The following is a 14,572-nucleotide window of genomic DNA, read 5'->3' as shown; positions in this document are numbered from 1 at the left end:
TTTTACCCTGTAATTATGATGTATTTTTCGAGAAAAACACTGCAATGCAATCGCATGTTGCTTCAATAATAAAAGTAAAAAACGTTTTTATGCAAATCGCATTTAAATGTGAGTGCACTGTGATTTTTTTCATTTTGCGATATTGCTCAGAAATTGGAAATCCTGTGGTTCATTCCGTGAAAAAAATGGGCATGTGTTCAAATTCATAGAAAGTAATCAGTCCGAACTCATGGAAGGAAATCGCACATGTAAACAGCTTATATAAAGGAGTTGAAGTGATTTGTGCCAACTATATTAAAAGATGCATGTCTTTCAATACATTTGCCACATTTTCACCTGCCTGAGTTTATGAAGGGGTTATCCAACTTTATGAAAAGCACAGCAAATTATTTATCTATCTTTGTCTGTATGCTCAGCAGATGATGCCACCATAGCTCAGAAATAGTTATTATTAATTTCAGCAGGGGAGCTATCTAAAAGGCTGGACAGCTCAACAGGAGGAGCTGCTGCCTGGAGCATGGGAGTTCCCAGGTTCAGGTCCTGATTAGAGATGAGCGAACGTGTTCTTCCGAGCTTGATATTCGTGCGAATATTAGGGTGTTCGGGATGTTCGTTATTCGTAACGAACACCATGCGGTGTTCTGGTTACTTTCACTTCCTTCCCTGAGACGTTAGCGCGCTTTTCTGGCCAATTGAAAGACAGGGAAGGCATTACAACTTCCCCCTGTGACGTTCAAGCCCTATACCACCCCCCTGCTGTGAGTGGCTGGGAAGATCAGGTGTCACCCGAACATAAAAGTCGGCCCCTCCCGCGGTTCGCCTCAGATGCCGTGTGAGTTAGATGAGGGACAGTGCTGTTTGTACCGGAGCTGCTGTAGGGAAAGAATTGGTAGTTAGTGTAGGCTTCAAGACCCCCCAAAGGTCCTTATTAGGGCCACTGATAGCTGTGTGTTGGCTGCTGTTAGCAGTGGCAATTTTTTTTCCCTCAAAATCGGCTCTGCAGAGCGTTGCACCCGGCATTAGGGACAGAAGTGCTGCATAGGCAGGGAGAGTGTTAGGAGTGAGTGTAGCCTTCAAGAACCTCAACGGTCCTTTCTAGGGCCACATTTAACCGTGTGCAGTACTGTCCAGGCTGCTGTTAGCTGTGCTGCATTTTTTTTTGCTTCTCAAAATCGCCTCTGCAGAGCATTGCACCCTCCATTGATACTGCAGGGAAAGAATTGTATAGGCAGGGCCACAACACAGTTATTATTCATTGAATATACGCAGTGCTGCCTTTTGCTTGTAAAACAAGTGAAAATAATTCTATTTGTCCTGCCTCTGTCCGTCCTAAGGGCGGTAGACACGTGTCGGCTGCGTGTGCAACCTTTAAAAATCAGACGCACCCAGCTACGTTTTACTCCTGGCTTTGCCATTTGCTTTCCTTAATTGGGAAAAAAAATACCTGCTCTGCCACAGTTAATAACTCTGCTACCCTCACGTTCTGTGACACATTAGCAGGGACACAGCACAGTTATTAAACTTCTCATGTTCATAGAATATACGCAGTGCTGCCTTTTGGTGCCAAAAAACGGAAAATAATTCTATTTGTCCTGCCTCTGTCCGTCCTAAGGGCGGTGGACACGTCTCGGCTGCGTGTGCAACGTTTAAAAATCATACGCACCCAGCTACGTTTTACTCCTGGCTTCGCCATTTGCTTTCCTTAATTGGGAAAAAAAATACCTGCTCTGCCACAGTTAATAACTCTGCTACCCTCACGTTCTGTGACACATTAGCAGGGACACAGCACAGTTATTAAACTTAGATTATACATTCACTAGAGGCAGTGGGGCCTTTCGTTTTCAAAAAAGGGAAAAAATTATATTTGGCCTGCAGTCTTGCGCCAATTTATTAGCTGCCTGTGAAATCAAATCACTGGTAATACAGCATGCTGAGGGGTAGGGGTAGGCCTAGAGGACGTGGACGCGGCCGAGGACGCGGAGGGCCAAGTCAGGGTGTGGGCACAGGCCGAGCTCCTGATCCAGGTGTGTCGCAGCCGACTGCTGCGCGATTAGGAGAGAGGCACGTTTCTGGTGTCCCCACATTCATCGCCCAATTAATGGGTCCACGCGGGAGACGGTTATTAGAAAATGAGCAGTGTGAGCAGGTCCTGTCCTGGATGGCAGAAAGTGCTTCGAGCAACCTATCGTCAACCCGCAGTTCTGCGCCGTCCACTGCTGCAAATCCGAATCCTCTGTCTGCTGCTCCTCCTTCCTCCCAGCCTCCTCACTCCACTACAATGACACCTGCTCAGGAGCGGGAACACTCCCAGGAACTGTTCTCGGGCCCCTGCTTAGATTGGGCAGCAGCGGTTCCTCTCCCACCAAAGGAGTTTATCGTCACTGATGCCCAACCATTCGAAAGTTCCCGGGGTCCGGGGGAAGAGGCTGGGGACTTCCGCCAACTGTCTCAACAACTTTCTGTGGGTGAGGAGGACGATGACGATCAGACACAGTTGTCTTGCAGTGAGGTAGTAGTAAGGGCAGTAAGTCCGAGGGAGCAGCGCACAGAGGATTCGGAGGAAGAGCAGCAGGACGATGAGGTGACTGACCCCACCTGGTGTGCAACGCTTACTCAGGAGGACAGGTCTTCAGAGGGGGAGTCAAGGGCAGCAGCAGGGCAGGTTGCAAGAGGCAGTGCGGTGGCCAGGGGTAGAGGCAGGGCCAGACCGAATAATCCACCAAGTGTTTCCCAAAGCGCCCCCTCGCGCCATGCCACCCTGCAGAGGCCGAGGTGCTCTAAGGTCTGGCAGTTTTTCACAGAGACGCCTGACGACCGACGAACAGTGGTGTGCAACCTTTGTCGCGCAAAGCTCAGCCGGGGAGCCAACACCAACAGCCTCACCACCACCACCATGCGCAGACATATGATGGCCAAGCACCCCGCAAGGTGGGACGAAGGCCGTTCAGCGCCTCCGGTTTGCACCCCTGCCTCTCCCCCTGTGCCCCAACCTGCCACTGAGATGCAACCCCCCTCTCAGGACACAGGCACTACCGTCTCCTGGCCTGCACCCACACCCTCACCTCCGCTGTCTTCGGCCCCATCCAGCAGTGTAGTTCAGCGCACCGTCCAGCCGTCGCTTGCGCAACTGTTGGAGCGCAAGCGCAAGTACGCCGCCACGCACCCGCACGCTCAAACGTTAACCGTCCGCATAGCAAAATTCATCAGCCTTGAGATGCTGCCGTATAGGGTTGTGGAAACGGAGTCCTTCAAAAGTATCATGGAGGCGGCGGCCCCGCGCTACTCAGTTCCCAGTCGCCACTACTTTTCCCGATGTGCCGTCCCAGCCCTGCATGACCACGTCTCCCGCAACATTGTACGCGCCCTCACCAACGCGCTTACTGCCACGGTCCACTTAACTACGGACACGTGGACAAGCACAGGCGGGCAGGGCCACTACATCTCCCTGACGGCACATTGGGTGAATTTAGTGGAGGCTGGGACAGAGTCAGAGCCTGGGACCGCTCATGTCCTACCCACCCCCAGAATTGCGGGCCCCAGCTCGGTGGTGGTATCTGCGGAGGTGTATGCTTCCTCCACTAAAGCACCCTCCTCCTCCTCTGTCTCGCAATCAAGGTGTGTTAGCAGCAGCATGTCGCCAGCAGTCGGTGTCGCGCGGTGTGGCAGCACAGCGGTGGGCAAGCGTCAGCAGGCCGTGCTGAAACTACTCAGCTTAGGCGATAAGAGGCACACGGCCCACGAACTGCTGCAGGGTCTGACACAGCAGACCGACCGCTGGCTTGCGCCGCTGAGCCTCCAACCGGGCATGGTCGTGTGTGACAACGGCCGTAACCTGGTGGCGGCTCTGCAGCTCGGCAGCCTCACGCACGTGCCATGCCTGGCCCACGTCTTTAATTTGGTGGTTCAGCGCTTTCTGAAAAGCTACCCACGCTTGTCAGACCTGCTCGTAAAGGCGCGCCGGCTCTGCGCACATTTTCGCAAGTCCCACACGGACGCTGCCACCCTGCGCACCCTGCAACATCACTTTAAGCTGCCAGTGCACCGACTGCTGTGCGACGTGCCCACACGGTGGAACTCTGCGCTCCACATGTTGGCCAGGCTCTATGAACAGCGTAGAGCTATAGTCGAATACCAACTCCAACATGGGCGGCGCAGTGGGAGTCAGCCTCCTCAATTCCTTTCAGAAGAGTGGGCCTGGTTGGCAGACATCTGCCATGTCCTTGGTAATTTTGAGGAGTCTACCCAGGTGGTGAGCGGCGATGCTACAATCATTAGCGTCACCATTCCTCTGCTATGCATCTTGAGAAATTCCCTGCAAACCATAAAGGCAGCTGCTTTGCGCTCGGAAACGGGGGCGGGGGAAGACAGTATGCCGCTGGATAGTCAGGGCACCCTCCTGTCTATTTCTCAGCACGTACAGGAGGAGGAGGAGGAGCATGAGGAGGATGAGGAGGAGGGGGAAGAGACAGCTTGGGCCGCTGCTAACGGTACACCGGCTGATTGCCTGTCATCCTTTCAGCGTGTATGGCCTGAGGAGGAGGAGGAGGAGGATGATCCTGAAAGTGATCTTCCTAGTGAAGACAGCCATGTGTTGCGTACAGGTACCCTGGCACACATGGCTGACTTCATGTTAGGATGCCTTTCTCGTGACCCTCGCGTTGCACGCATTCTGGCCACGACGGATTACTGGGTGTACACACTGCTCGATCCACGGTATAAGGAGAACCTGCCCACTCTGATTCCCGAAGAGGAAAGGGGTTCGAGAGTGTTGCTATACCACAGGACCCTTGCGGACAAGCTGATGGTAAAATTCCCAGCCGACAGCGCTATTGGCAGAAGGCGCAGTACCGAGGGCAAGGTAGCAGGGGATGTGCGTAGATCGAGCAGCATGTACATCCCAGGCAGTGCAACAGTCTTTAAGGGCCTGGCCAGCTTTATGGCTCCCCACCAAGACTGTGTCACCGCTCCCCAGTCACGGCTGAGTCGGCGGGAGCACTGTAAAAGGATGGTGAGGGAGTACGTAGCCGATCGCACGACCATCCTCGGTGACGCCTCTGCCCCCTACAACTACTGGGTGTCGAAGCTGGACACGTGGCCTGAACTAGCGCTGTATGCCCTGGAGGTGCTTGCTTGTCCTGCGGCTAGCGTCTTGTCGGAGAGGGTGTTTAGTGCGGCTGGGGGAATCATCACAGATAAGCGTAGCCGCTTGTCAACCGACAGTGCCGACAGGCTAACACTCATCAAGATGAACAAAGGCTGGATTTCCCCAGACTTCTGTTGTTCACCAGCGGACAGCAGCGATACGTAAGCAATACGTAGGCTGCACCCGCGGATGGAAGCTACGTTCTCTCTCACCATCCAAAACGGGGACATTTCTGCTTCATCAATCTGTGTCTAATATTCCTCCTCCTCCTCCTGCTCCTCCTCCTGAAACCTCACGTAATCACGGTGAACGGGCAATTTTTCTTAGGGCCACAAGGCTCACTCAAATAATTTTTCTGAACAATTTTTATAAGTTTCAATGCGCTTAAAAGCGTTGGAACTTTAACTTGAACCAATTTTTCGTTACACTGGGCTGCCTCCAGGCCTAGTTACCACTTAAGCCACATTAACCAAAGCGATTAATGGGTTTCACCTGCCCTCTTGGCTGGCCATGGCCAATTTTTGGGATGTACATTAGTACTGTTGATACAGCAATTTTTGTGGGCCCTCGCCTACAGTGTAATCAAATTAATTTTTAGCAAACCTGCATTACAGCTGACGTTACCTCAGCTGTGTTGGGCAATGCAATGGGATATTTTTATGTACCGCCGGTGGGTTCCAGGGAGCCACCCATGCTGTAGGTGCACACGGAGTTTTTAATACATCTGTACACTTCTAAAGAACCCCAGTCTGACTGGGGCATGCAGTGTGGGCCGAAGCCCACCTGTATTACGCACGACATTACTACCTCAGCTGTGTTGGGCAATGCAATGGGATATTTCTATGTACCGCCGGTGGCTTCCTGGCACCCACCCAGGCAGTGGGTCCACAGGGAGTTTAACCTACATGTGTCCACTTGTAAAGAACCCCAGTCTGACTGGGGCATGCAGTGTGGGCCGAAGCCCACCTGCATTATGCACGACATTACTACCTCAGCTGTGTTGGGCAATGCAATGGGATATTTTTGTGTACCGCCGGTGGGTTCCAGGGAGCCACCCATGCTGTAGGTGCACACGGAGTTTTTAATACATCTGTACACTTCTAAAGAACCCCAGTCTGACTGGGGCATGCAGTGTGGGCCGAAGCCCACCTGTATTACGCACGACATTACTACCTCAGCTGTGTTGGGCAATGCAATGGGATATTTCTATGTACCGCCGGTGGCTTCCTGGCACCCACCCAGGCAGTGGGTCCACAGGGAGTTTAACCTACATGTGTCCACTTGTAAAGAACCCCAGTCTGACTGGGGCATGCAGTGTGGGCCGAAGCCCACCTGCATTATGCACGACATTACTACCTCAGCTGTGTTGGGCAATGCAATGGGATATTTTTGTGTACCGCCGGTGGGTTCCAGGGAGCCACCCATGCTGTAGGTGCACACGGAGTTTTTAATACATCTGTACACTTCTAAAGAACCCCAGTCTGACTGGGGCATGCAGTGTGGGCCGAAGCCCACCTGTATTACGCACGACATTACTACCTCAGCTGTGTTGGGCAATGCAATGGGATATTTCTATGTACCGCCGGTGGCTTCCTGGCACTCACCCAGGCAGTGGGTCCACAGGGACTTCACAATAGGGAGTTGTACCTGCCTGTGTCTATGAATTAAAAAGCCCGGTCTAACTGGGGCATGCAGACACCTTGACAGAATGAATAGTGTGTGGCACATAGGTTCCCCATTGCTATGCCCACGTGTGCAGCTTCTGTACAGCATTGTGGGCTATCGCCCCGCCCCTTTTAAAGAGGGTCGCTGCCTAGCCATGCCAACCCTCTGCAGTGTGTGCCTGCGGTTCCTCCTCATGGCAGACGCACTTCTAAATAGACATGAGTGTGGCGTGGCATGAGGGCAGCTGAAGGCTGCGCAGGGACACTTTGGTGTGCGCTGTGGGGGGGAGGGGGGGGGCGGTTGGTCAGCATGTAACCCAGGAGAAGTGGCAGCGGAGTGTCATCCAGGCAGTGATTGTGCTTTGTTGTAGCTAGTGTGGTGCTTAGCAAAGGTATGCCATGCTAATGAGGGCTTTTCAGAAGTAAAAGTTGTTGGGAGGGGGGGGGGGGGGCCCACTCTTGCCGGTATTGTGGCTTAATAGTGGGACCTGTGAACTTGAGATGCAGCCCAACATGTAGCCCCTCGCCTGCCCTATCCGTTTCTGTGTCATTCCCATCACTTTCTTGAATTGCCCAGATTTTCACACATGCAAACCTTAGCGAGCATCGGCGAAATACAAAAATGCTCTGGTCGCCCATTGACTTCAATGGGGTTCGTTGTTCGAAACGAACCCTCGAGCATCGCGGGAAGTTCGTTCCGAATAACGAACACCCGAACATTTTGGTGTTCGCTCATCTCTAGTCCTGATGTTGGTAGCGGCTAGGGAGACACCTGCTGGCACTGATGCTTGTAGCAGCCAGGAAAACATCCACTGATGCTTGTAGAAGCTAGGGACACAGCTATTGGCACTCAAGCACTAAAATTAATCAGTACAGAACCTTGTAGATAGTAGCATATTTTTAGAGGTGTTGACCACAGCAGAGCTACATGCCATAAATTATGTATACCAATCTAGCAAAAGTGTAACCTGTATGTGATAAATTAACAAGTTAACTTATTGAAGCAATTTAACAGCTATTATTCTCTTACTTTAACAGCAAAATCCATTTCAAAGCAATAAAAAGCAAAAATCAAACTCTTCTATAAATCTGTAATCCGGGATAATCCACACAAAACCCAGAAAAGTGGAATGAGTATACAAGAAACAACCTGCAGCGACCAGAATGAGGACAAAATAAAATGTGTATGGGCCAGCAATTAATTTTGATAATTTCTTGATTGATCATTTTATGTGGGCAGGTCCTAGAGCTGAGTCCTGGGGACTAAATGTCCCTTCTGTGCTGCCCGAGGAAGAAGAGGAAAGCTGTTACAATATTTGAAGTGTGTGTTTTTTAACTAATTGCTACTCTACGTTGTTTTTAAATTGGTATAACAAAATGTTATTAGTCTAATTGGGATGTTATGTTCTAATTAGAGATGAGCGAACATACTCGTTTAGGGCAATTACTCGATCGAGCATTGCTTTTTTCGAGTAACTGCCTAATCGGGCGAAAAGATCCGGGGGGCGCCGGGGGGTGAGGCAGGGTGTTGCAGGGGGCAGTGTGTGTGTGTGTCGGGGGGGGGAGAGAGAGCTCCCCCCTGTTCCCCACTGCTACCCTCCGCTCCACCCCGGCCCCCCGGCGCCCCCCGAATCTTTTTGCCCGAGTAGCCAGTTACTCGAAAAAAGTGATGCTCGATCGAGTAATTGCCCTAAACGAGTACGTTCGCTTATCTCTAGTTCTGATATGTGATTAATATAGTCTGGGTCTGTTAGCAGAAGTCTTACTTATAGTTATGGTACATACCAGCATCATCCACATAGCCCTGTAAAGAAAAAAAAAGTCATAAGTATTTTGAAGTATAAGAACTATCCACAATAAACAGACTCCATTCACATCTGTGTAAGAGGCTCCAATAGGAATGTACATCGCAGATAGATTTAATAGTTTTGGAGCAAGACAACACCATTGAGCCACAATGGTGGAACCGGATCGCCCCCATTATGACTCTGTGCTGTCCAATGAGCATTGGGTGTCTGGTGTGTGATGGATCTGGCATTGTATTGTGGTTACTGTGTGTAACTAAAAGATATAAGCAAAGCCTTAGATATTAATTGTAGACTGCAGTTGATGGGTAAGATAACATGGTTAATGCCCTTGTGTGTGACAATTACCGTATATACTCGATCCGAGTATAAGCCGAGTCAATAAGTTTTACCACAAAAAACTGGTAAAACTTATTGACTCGAGTATAAGCCTAGCTATAATTGAGTATACACTAGGGGGAAAAAAATGCAATACTCACCTCCTAGCCGGCGTCTGTGTCCTCGGTGCGATTATCTCCCCCGCGGTGCGTTAAGCTGCTTCAGACTTCTCCCCACTGTCATCTCCCTACTTGGCTTTGAATTCCCCCTCCGTCAGCGCTGTGTAAGTAAGTGCTGTGGTTGGATCGAGCGCCAGCCAATCACAGCGGGTGCTTGATAAACCAATCAGAGTCATTCAATGATGTCATCCATTGAATGGCTGTGAATGATTGAGCACCGGCTGTAATTAGCTGGCGCTCGATCCAATCACAGCGCTCACGGCGGGGGATTTCAAAGCTGAGCAGGGAGCTGACAGTGGGGAGAATTTTCAAACAGCTTGCTGCACCGCCGGGGAGACCATCGCGCCAGGGACACAGATGCTGGCTGGGGGGTGAGTATTGCGGGTTTTTTTTTTTGTTTTTTTACCTCACTTGAGTATAAGCCGAGGGGTGCTTGTTCAGCATAAAAAAGGTGCTGAAAAACTAGGCTTATACTCAAGTATATGTGGTATATTATAAACAGTAATGTTTGGCTAGATTCTTCTTACTTTACTGTTTAGCACATTGGAAAAGGAAATGACCTTTTTATTTCTGAGAATGAATACTGTACCCTCAGTATATCTTCTGGATTTATGTAACTGCAGACGGTGGTTACTGTATGGAATGCATGACTTCTGGCTCCTTAAACACAAAGAAAAGTTTTTGAAAACAATTTTTTGTTAATGTTGAGCAAAATGCATGAAAAATATAGTTTTACAGTTTATAAAATGATATATAATATGACAAAGTTATCCTTGTAGAGAAATCAGCTTAGCAGGCATTAGCAATAGCAGAGAGAGGCAGTTCATTTCTTCTAGATCAGTGCTCTCCAACCAGTGGCTCCGGAGTCACAACCCTATATAGTGTGGCTCGCCATAGGAGGCCTGAGATGGAAGTGTATGCAATGGCTACAATAAGTTTTGCACATTGACAATTTTGCAAACATACTGTATTCAGACTTTTTTCAAACAGAGCCACTGTGGATGGTATAATAGGAATATGTCAAATTAATGCAAATCTTTGCAGTTTAAAGATTTTTTGCTCTCCATGTTTATATGATGAGGCTTCTGACAACACTCAAAATCTTGTCACTCACAAGCTACAAAAGTTTGGGGACCATTGTTCTAGATGAATCAATGTTGAAAACTAACTTGCCTACCAGAAGCCTGGGGATCATTCTGACCTCCTCCATATAAACTAGTTCGTTGGCTGACCCCACCAAAATTGTCATTTATCTAATGTTTTATGGGTAATATTATTGTCATGTTTAAGGGGATTTTATGGGTTTCTATAAAATATTTTTTAAATATTGCTCCTGATTCAGAAACCTCGTCCACACGGGACGGCTAATCCGCTGCGGTAAATCCGGTTGAAACCGCGGCTGCGGCGGCCGCAGCCGCGGTTTCACAAGAAGCAGCATGTCTGTTTACTTTCGTTTTTTTGTTTATTTATGTCACGGCCGCGCTCTCCTCTATGGGAGCGCCGGCCGCAACAGAAAAGTATGCGGCGCGAGCCGCTTCAAAGCCGCCGCGGCTAAAACCGCAGCGGTTCTCCCGGCGGACATCTCGCGGTTTTTGCTGCGGCCAAACCGCGAGATTTCCGAAGGCAATCCGCCTAGTGTGACCCCAGCCTTACTGTGCATAACAATATAGTATCAATCATTGGCTGGAGGGCGGGGTGGGGGGTGGGTGTGGTTAGTTTGCAGCTCATTAATATGCAGGACTAGCTCTGTGTCTGGCTGCTGCTAATAAAGTGAAAGTTTCTTCCAAACTACTGCACAAATGTATACAGCAGATATATCACTAGAGGCCTTATATGATGTCATGGTGGTCATATATGTTAAGAAAAATAGTTACAGAAATAAGTAGAAAAAATTACAGAATTAAAAAAAATAAATAAATAATAATAAAATATATATATATAGAAAACGATCCACTGCCGACTCCAACCAAAACTGTCACCATATGTGTTGTGTAATCCGAGACAAATAATATATCAAAATATCCGAAACAAAATGAAGAACCCATTCTTGTACTTTATTTTAGCATAAATACACTACTTTAAAAAATAAACTATAAATTAAAACAAATAGTTTCTTTTAGCTTTTTACCTCAAATAAAACTAAAAAAACTGAAAAATAAGTCAGTGAAAAAATATTAAAATATAGCCTTATATGTCACAGAAGAGGAAAATAGGGAAGTAAAACCACCCCATGGGTAAAATCCCTAAAAAGTATCTGGTCCTTATGGGGTTAAAAAAAATGTAACTCAACAACTTGAATTCATTAAAGGGGTTTTGCGTGGAAATACTATTGATGGCCTATCATCAGGATAGTCATCAATAGTTGATCGGCTGTGGTCCGCCACTTGGGACCCGAGCAGCTGTGCGGGCGCATACTGTCAGCACTGCAATAACAGAGGTCAGAGTGGAAGCCTCTTTGATCTCAATGAGAGCCTTGCCTGCAGTTACCAGCGATGGCCACTACACGGAGGTCGATACGTAGGCGTCCACTCCAACCTCTGTTATTGCAGCACTGACAGCACACAGCTGATCGGTCAGGATCCTGAGTGATGGATCCCAGCCGATCAACTATTGGTGACCTATCCTAATGATAGGTCATCAATAGTATTTCCACAGAAAACCCCTTAAACTATGAAGCAATATTGTATATTCCACATACCCAAATTCTCTTGATACGTTCTCAGTTCCTGTAAGACTGTTTCAGTCAGGGTGCGATTTCCAACAGAAAAATCCAAATTTTTTTTTACAATATTCCACAAATCAGGAGGGATTGAGGCCGGCATTCTGACGGTGTGTTGGGATGAAATCTGTGATCAGAATTAATATTCCTGTAATATGAGAATTATAAGCTTTTTATGACTTTATGGTTTAAACATATCTAGGATATAGGAGGATGGTTAACTATCACACAGTTTTTAATGACGTGCATTTTTGGCAACTTGTTACCAGCTGAACACAAGTTTTCTTGAACTTATTCAATTAATTCTTTAGGGCAGAATTATGTAGTGTGAGATTTCATATATCATGAGAAAATGTATCACCTAGCGCACTAAGTGAAAGATATATTATGAAATGTACCTCTTTGACAAAATTAAAAATGTGGAGGTGAGCCAGCTCTTCAAATGGTTGTCTGCCATATAACAGGACTGAATAGAAGGTTGCAGCAAGCATCCATACTTCCGTATATTTGGAAAAAGTTTTGTTGACTAGGCTTTCAGGAGAACTGAAATAAGTGGCAATATGCTCCTTACGGTCACCTTATGAAGAACAGAAATGTTATTAAAAAGGAATTATAGTTTCCTGTATCATTATTTTTCAATGGCATTCATCAGCAATGTAATTAAATATCATTTCAGGATACATGAGTAGTGACCAAGTTCCTAATGTAAGTTACACAAAATCCTGAACGATGATCGTTCAGTGTAAATAGCAGCTGTTCAGTACTAAATGGTGTTAAGTGAATAGAGAAGGGTGGAGGAGAGCAAGGAATGAAATCTCTGCTGGCCACTCTGTGAGCAAGCCAGTGATACTCGCTCCTGTGCAGCAGCACAGGAGCGAGAATATGCGTTTGCCCAACATTCGTACAGTGTAAAGACACCTTTAGGCCTCGGTCACATGGGCATTTTTTGCCGCGATTTGCGGATCGCATAACGGATGCGCGTCCGCAAATCGCGTGACCGGGGCCGAAAAATCTGCTCCTAGCCGCGGTTTGCTTGAAACGGGCCGATTACAGGAGCGCTGTCAAGCCCATTGAATTCAATGGAGCCGGCAATACAGCCGGCTCCATTGAAAGCAATGGGCTGCCGGCAATCGCAGGATGAATTTTCGGGAAGGGCTTAAAAATATAAGCCCTTCCCTGAAAATCATCCAAAAATGTGTAAAAATAAAAAAAATATATATACTCACCTTGTCCCTGCAGACGGGGTTCAGCCGCGGCCGGCCGGCAGTTCTCCTGAACTGCTGTGAGTAGTATTCAGCAGGCGGGGATTTAAAATCCCCGCCTGTTGAATGGGCTGCCTCTGATTGGTCACATCCCTCACCAATCAGAGGCAGCTCTCACTCACCCATTCATGAATTCATGAATGGGTGAGTGAGTGCTGCCTCTGATTGGCTCAGCGCAGGGACCAATGAGGGGCAGCTCTCAGCTATTGAATGACAGCTGTTACAGCTGTGGCAGAGGAGAATGATTTGTCTAGTATATGTTCTCAATGGGGTCGGCGCTGCTGCCGCTGGCCCCATTGAGCGCATATAGAGAAGAACAGGAATCGCAGATCGCAGATAGGTGCGATCTGCGATTTCTGTTCTATAATTAATCGGACGAGCGCATAAAAAGCGCTCATGTGTCCGATAACATTGCAAAGCAATGGTTCTATAAATTAGCTGGACACATGCGCAAATTGCGCGAAAAAACGCCTGTCTGACCGAGGCCTTACAGTGTAAATATTGATTTGTGGGAGCCTGTATGCCGAGAGGCCCACTGATGACTAAAATGAACAGGTGGAAGAGCTCATCCGAGAGCTGTGTCCCTTCAACTCTTTTTGCCCCTGCTCCAAGAGATGTCCATTCTCAACAGAAAGTCTATGAGTCTGTAGACTGCTGGATGATCACACGCAAAGGGGAACAATGCTTAACCAAGACCTTCCGCCACTTTATTTTAGGGTCTCAGCATGCACATCCTGCATTTTTGCAACTTTTTACATGAAAATACCGAATCAGCCTGTACTACCCTCTCATTACACTTATAGAGGACCTAACAGGTCTGCTTTTAGGATATTCACCTACTAACAGAATATATCTTATTAGCAACATAAGTATACTTTATAGCCTTACCCTGGATGCAAAGGAAATCAATATCCTCTGTGTAATCCGCATCGCTGCTGCTTGAGTCTTCGCATTCCCCACTTCTAGCATGTAGAAAACTGGCCAGCTTAACGTGAAAAGACCCATCTTCTCTAAAGACAATGATAAAGCTGGCCGGAGTAATATCACATAGTATAATCTTATGGCTGTGACAGTGATGTACTGCTGCAGTGATGTCAATGAGTATTTGAATCATCTGAAACCAGGAGAGTTGGTTTTCTTTTGAATGCAAAAATTGCAAAAGGGGTTTACCATTTTCAACTACAAAAAATGGCAGAACGCTGCTCCTTGGCATAGTCCTCAATACTATGATATTCTCATGGACGGGACATGCCTGAATGAGTCTTGATATTTCACAAAAGCGTTCATAGGACTCATCTGTAGAGTTGCTTTGCAAGATATCATTTAATGTCCTCTGTTTGAATACGTAGAACAGTGCATCACCCTCTGGAGTTCTTGCTTTATAGATGGATGCATGTAAACAATTTGTTGGTATTTCATCATTAATAATTAAGTCTGGGCAATGATGGCGCATTTGCTCTCGTATACAGATCTCCACTAGAC

The sequence above is a fragment of the Eleutherodactylus coqui genome, chromosome 4, assembly GCF_035609145.1.
Source record: "Eleutherodactylus coqui strain aEleCoq1 chromosome 4, aEleCoq1.hap1, whole genome shotgun sequence".
In the NCBI taxonomy this organism is placed as follows: domain Eukaryota; kingdom Metazoa; phylum Chordata; class Amphibia; order Anura; family Eleutherodactylidae; genus Eleutherodactylus; species Eleutherodactylus coqui.
The sequence above is the reverse complement of the archived record's forward strand: the minus strand, read 5'-3'. Positions refer to the sequence as shown.